This window comes from Somniosus microcephalus, unplaced genomic scaffold (genome assembly GCF_052327205.1).
Source record: "Somniosus microcephalus isolate GS21.2 unplaced genomic scaffold, FLI_Smic_1.0 unresolved_chr8, whole genome shotgun sequence".
Lineage (NCBI taxonomy): Eukaryota > Metazoa > Chordata > Chondrichthyes > Squaliformes > Somniosidae > Somniosus > Somniosus microcephalus.
Genome location: NW_028225186.1, coordinates 2,481,960 through 2,488,134, shown reverse-complemented (window position 1 = coordinate 2,488,134; position 6,175 = coordinate 2,481,960).

The following is a 6,175-nucleotide window of genomic DNA, read 5'->3' as shown; positions in this document are numbered from 1 at the left end:
GCTGGGCTCGCGACCAGGCTGACTGTCCAATACGATGCAAACGACACAACTCGGACCATTAGCACACCACTTTGTGTGAGGCACAGAAGGGTTTTTTGGTGTTTTTGCATCAGGCTGAGCTCGCGCACGCACGTGGAACCACCATCAGGATGGAAGACCAACCAAGTCGCGAGAACACGCTCGAGGTAAAGCTAGCGAAATATGACCTTTCTTTATTAGCCACCACCACCATCACCACCACCACCACCACCTACAATCGCTTTGTCTTGCTGGGCACATGGCCTCCCCATCACAGAGAGGTTGGTGCCGGGTTCAACTTAATTCTGTTTGCAACCAGTAAGCGTCAAGGCAAGAAAAACCACTCACACAACATCCTACACCACGCGTGCGTGTGTCTGTGTTCGCGTTTCTTTGCTGACATTTGCCAGAGAAATGGCGGGTTCAGCTAGCAGAACGGGACTCCCACACCACAAGATTTCGGGCTCGAGAGGCGCACACCCGCTCTGGTGCTTGAATCGGACCACTGAGAAACACAGGACCTCTCGGACTCACGCGAGAGCATTACAAGGACAAAGGGAACGGCGAGGCCAAGGAAGAAAACAGCGGGAGCTGCGCCGAAACCCTCTCTGACTCGCCGTGTGCATGTCCGTCTTGTCACCAGCGACAGAAACGAGAGGAAACCCTGAAATAGCCTGAACACCAGCCTCTCTCTATACTGGGACGGCCCGGGGACTCCCACTGCGGACGCGAGTCAACAAATCGGTCGTACGGGCCCACTGAGCGCACGACACAGGGGAATCTCATTGCAAACACTGCGTGTGCATACGTTGCTCACAAAGCTCAATGGGGTCACAGGCCCTGACCCGCTCAGAGGCACCTGTGTGACAAGACAACAAATGAAACTCGTTGGAATGTTTCTGCTGTCTTGTCGGACGGACCCACTGAGCGCACAACACAGTGGAATCTGACAAACACTGCTTGTGCATTAGCCCCAGTAAACAACTCAGTGGGGTCACAGGCCCTGACCCGTTCAGAGGCACCTGTGTGACAAGACAACAAATGAAACTTTAAAGACGCTGGCATGTACATCTTGTTTCTGCTGTCTTGGACTGGCCCACTGAGCGCACAACACAGGGGAACTTGGTGCAAACACTGCGTGTGCATAAGCTCAGTGGGGTCACAGGCCCTGACCGGTTCAGAGGCACCTGTGTGACAGGCAGCAAATGAAACTTAGACGCTGGAATTATTTATATGTTTCTGCTGTCTGTCTACGATTTCAGATTCACACCTAGAGTTTTTTTGTCATTAAGTCATAAAAGCCACAAAACCAATTTAATATGACTTTCCAATACTCTTTGAAAGGTCTCTATATTGAGAAAATGAGCCTTTTAGCAAAGTAACACTTTTTGGGCCTTTTCAAAGTGCTCCCGCTGAGTGAATTTTGTTCTGAAAATCGTGTTACCGAAAATCTCCGGGCACCCCGCCAACCCCCCCTGCCAGAAATGACAAGTGTCAAATCAGCGGGTCAAACGGCGACCTCTATCCGACCAGGAGCACCCAAATCGCCGCAAATGGCACTTTTTTTTTTCTTCATCGGTACTTCCGACTAGGTTAATGATTTCCCAAACTCCAACTCATTAACTATGTTCTGAGACACTTGCCAGAAATGACACATGTCAATTTGGCGGTAGCAACTCACTTTCCCAAGCCGGAAAGCATCACCCGAGGCCCGCGTGAAGCGGCCGAATCTTTCCTCATCGGACTTCCACGTTTTGGATAATCATGTCTCGAAATCGTTAAATGCACATGTCAATTTGGCGGGAGCAACTCACTTTCCCAAGCCGGAAAGCATCACCGGAGGCCCGCTTGAAGGGCCCTCATATTTTCCCATTGGACTTCCGTGTTTTGGTTAATGATGTCTCGAAATCAAAAAATGCACATGTCAATTTGCCGGGAACAACTCACTTTCCCAGGCCGGGAAGCAACACCCGAGGCCCGCAAAAGGCGGGCGAATATTTTCTCATCGGACTTCCATATTTTGGGGGTTAGATTCTCTCCCGCCATCCAGCCCCCTGGTCACGGGTCGCTCACTCACTTTCAGCCCGGGCCTTGCCAATTTGGTTAATCAGTTAGCCATGCTCTAGACTCAGCCTCGCCTTTTTCATTTATGGTTAATGATGTGCCCAGGCTCGGACTTAGTCTCTCCAGCAGCCAAAACTTTTCACTGGTTAATGAGGTGCCCAGCCCGGCACTTAGTCTCTCTCCCCAGCAAGCTTACTTGGTCGGCCGACATTTGGATCCATTTTCGGGGCTTAATCGGGTCGAATACGGTCCCTTACGCAAGGGGAGCCGAAGCCCCGGCCTCTGCCAGGCGTCAGGCTGCCGTTTTTTAAGCCCGACCAAAAACCCGAATATTGGTTAAAAATGGAAATAAATTTCCACCCAAAAAGGGTTACAAGTCGGTTGGACGGCAGACCGGGTCGGTCTCTGCAGACCTGGAGGCCCTAGACAGTAATCTGGAAAACAGACCAAGTCTCGAAAAACCACCTCCTACCATTCTCCAGGTACCCCGCCAACCCCCCTGCCAGAAATGACAAGTGTCAAATCAGCGGGACGGATTTGACTTTTGTGACCGACCGCCGGAACTTTTTTCGGCTACAGGCAGTCAAAAATTCTCCTTCCGGACTTCCAGTACAACTTTGAAAGGCCATAACTCCGCACTCCCGCGTCGGAGCCAAGCCGTTTTTACACCGTTAGACGCGGCTTCCCGTGCCCGTTCGAATGCCGCCCTGCTCGGCGGAAAAGGATAACGTTTTATTTTTAGGCCGATTTCGGGGAACAATTTTCCCGCTCTGAACTCGGATTTTTCGGCTTTAATCGTTTCGGATACCGTCCCTTACGCAAGGAAGCCGAAGTCCCGGCCTCTGCCGGGCGTCAGGCTGCCGTTTTTAACACCGACCAAAAACCCGAAAATTGGTTAAAAATGGAAATAAATTTCCACCCAAAAAGGGTTAAAAGTCGGTTGGACAGCAGCCCGGGTCAGTCTCTGCAGACCTGGAGGCCCTTGACAGTAGTCTGGAAAACAGACCAATTCTCGAAATGCCACCTCCTACCATTCTCCAGGTACCCCGCCAATCCCCCCTGCCAGAAATGACAATTGTCAAATCAGCGGGACGGATTTGACTTTTGTGACCGACCACCGGCACTTTTTTCGTCCACAGGATGTCAATCTTTCTCCTTCCGTACTTCCAGTACAACTTTGAACGGCCATATCTCCGCACTCCCGCGTCGGAGCCAAGCCGTTTTTACACCGTTAGACGCGGCTTACCCTGCCGGTTCGAATGCCCACTTGCACGGCGGAAAAGGAGAAAATTTTTTTTTTCGGCCGATTTCGGGAAAAAAAATTCCCGCTCTGAACTCGGATTTTTCGGCTTTAATCGTTTCGGATACGGTCCCTTACGCAAGGGAGCCGAAGCCCCGGCCTCTGCCGGGCGTTAGGCTGCCGTTTTTAAGACCGAACAAAAACCCGAAAATTGGTTAAAAATGGAAATAAATTTCCACCCAAAAAGGGTTAAAAGTCGGTTGGACTGCAGCCCGGGTCAGTCTCTGCAGACCTGGAGGCCCTTGACAGTAGTCTGGAAAACAGACAAAGTCTCGAAATGCCACCTCCTACCATTCTCCAGGTACCCCGCCAATCCCCCCTGCCAGAAATGACAAGTGTCAAATCCGCGGGACGGATTTGGCTTTTGTGACGACGCCCGGCACTTTTTTCGACCACAGGCGGTCAAATCTTTACCCTTCCGTACTTCCAGTACAAGTTTGAACGGCCATATCTCCGGACTCCCGCGTCGGAGCCAAGCCGTTTCTACACATTTAGACGCGGCTTACCCTGCCGGTTCGAATGCCCCCTGGCACGGCGGAAAAGGAGAATTTTTTAATTTTTCGGCCGATTTCGGGATAAGTTTTCCGGCTCTGAACTCGGATTTTTCGGCTTTAATCGTTTCGGATATGGTCCCTTACGAAAGGGAGCCGAAGCCCCGTCCTCTGCCGGGCGTCAGGCTGCCGTTTTTAAGACCGAACAAAAACCCGAAAATTGGTTAAAAATGGAAATAAATTTCCACCCAAAATGGGTTAAAAGTCGGTTGGACAGCAGCCCGGGTCTGTCTCTGCAGACCTGGAGGCCCTTGACAGTAGTCTGGAAAACAGACCAAGTCTCGAAATGCCACCTCTTCCATTCTCCAGGTACCCCGCCAATCCCCCCTGCCAGAAATGACAAGTGTCAAATCAGCGGGACGGATTTGGCTTTTGTGACCGACGCCCGGCACTTTTTTCGACCACAGGCGGTAGAATCTTTCCCCTTCCGTACTTCCAGTACAACTTTGAACGGCCATATCTCCGCACTCCCGCGTCGGACCCAAGCCGTTTCTACACCTTTAGACGCGGCTTACCCTGCCGGTTCGAATGCCCCCTTGCCCGTCGGAAAAGGAGATTTTTTTTATTTTTCGGCCGATTTCGGGAAGTAATTTTCCCGCACTGAACTCGGATTTTTCGGCTTTAATCGTTTCGGATACGGTCCCTTACGAAAGGGAGCCGAAGCCCCGTCCTCTGCCGGGCGTCAGGCTGCCGTTTTTAAGAACGACCAAAAACCCGAAAATTGGTTAAAAATGGAAATAAATTTCCATCCAAAAAGGGTTAAAAGTCGGTTGGACGGCAGCCCGGGTCGGTCTCTGCAGACCTGGAGGCCCTAGACAGTAATCTGGAAAACAGACCAAGTCTCGAGAAACCACCTCCTACCATTCTCCAGGTACCCCGCCAATCCCCTCAGCCAGAAATGACAAGTGTCAAATCAGCGGGACGGATTTGACTTTTGTGACCGACCACCGGCACTTTTTTCGGCTACAGGCAGTCAAATCTTTCTCCTTCCGTACTTCCAGTACAAATTTGAACGGCCATATCTCCGCACTCCCGCGCCGGAGACAAGCCGTTTTCACACCGTTAGACGCGGCTTCCCGTGCCCGTTCGAATGCCGCCATGCTCGTCGGAAAAGGAGATTTTTCTTATTTTTCGGCCGATTTCCGGAAATATTATTCCCGCTCTGAACTCGGATTTTTAGGCTTTAATCGTTTCATATACGGTCCCTTACGCAAGGAAGCCGAAGTCCCGGCCTCTGCCGGGCGTCAGGCTGCCGTTTTTAACACCGACCAAAAACCCGAAAATTGGTTAAAAATGGAAATAAAATTCCACCCAAAAAGGGTTAAAAGTCGGTTGGACAGCAGCCCGGGTCAGTCTCTGCAGACCTGGAGGCCCTTGACAGTAGTCTGGAAAACAGACCAATTCTCGAAATGCCACCTCCTACCATTCTCCAGGTACCCCGCCAATCCCCCCTGCCAGAAATGACAATTGTCAAATCAGCGGGACGGATTTGACTTTTGTGACCGACCACCGGCATTTTTTTCGTCCACAGGATGTCAATCTTTCTCCTTCCGTTCTTCCAGTACAACTTTGAACGGCCATATCTCCGCACTCCCGCGTCGGAGCCAAGCCGTTTTTACACCGTTAGACGCGGCTTACCCTGCCGGTTCGAATGCCACCTTGCACGGCGGAAAAGGAGAATTTTTTATTTTTCGGCCGATTTCGGGAAAAAAAATTCCCGCTCTGAACTCGGATTTTTCGGCTTTAATCGTTTCGGATACGGTCCCTTACGCAAGGGAGCCGAAGCCCCGGCCTCTGCCGGGCGTCAGGCTGCCGTTTTTAAGACCGACCAAAAACCCGAAAATTGGTTAAAAATGGAAATAAATTTCCACCCAAAAAGGGTTAAAAGTCGGTTGGACTGCAGCCCGGGTCAGTCTCTGCAGACCTGGAGGCCCTTGACAGTAGTCTGGAAAACAGACAAAGTCTCGAAATGCCACCTCCTACCATTCTCCAGGTACCCCGCCAATCCCCCCTGCCAGAAATGACAAGTGTCAAATCAGCGGGACGGATTTGGCTTTTGTGACGACGCCCGGCACTTTTTTCGACCACAGGCGGTCAAATCTTTACCCTTCCGTACTTCCAGTACAACTTTGAACGGCCATATCTCCGCACTCCCGCGTCGGAGCCAAGCCGTTTCTACACCTTTAGACGCGGCTTACCCTGCCGGTTCGAATGCCCCCTGGCCCGGCGGAGAAGGAGAATT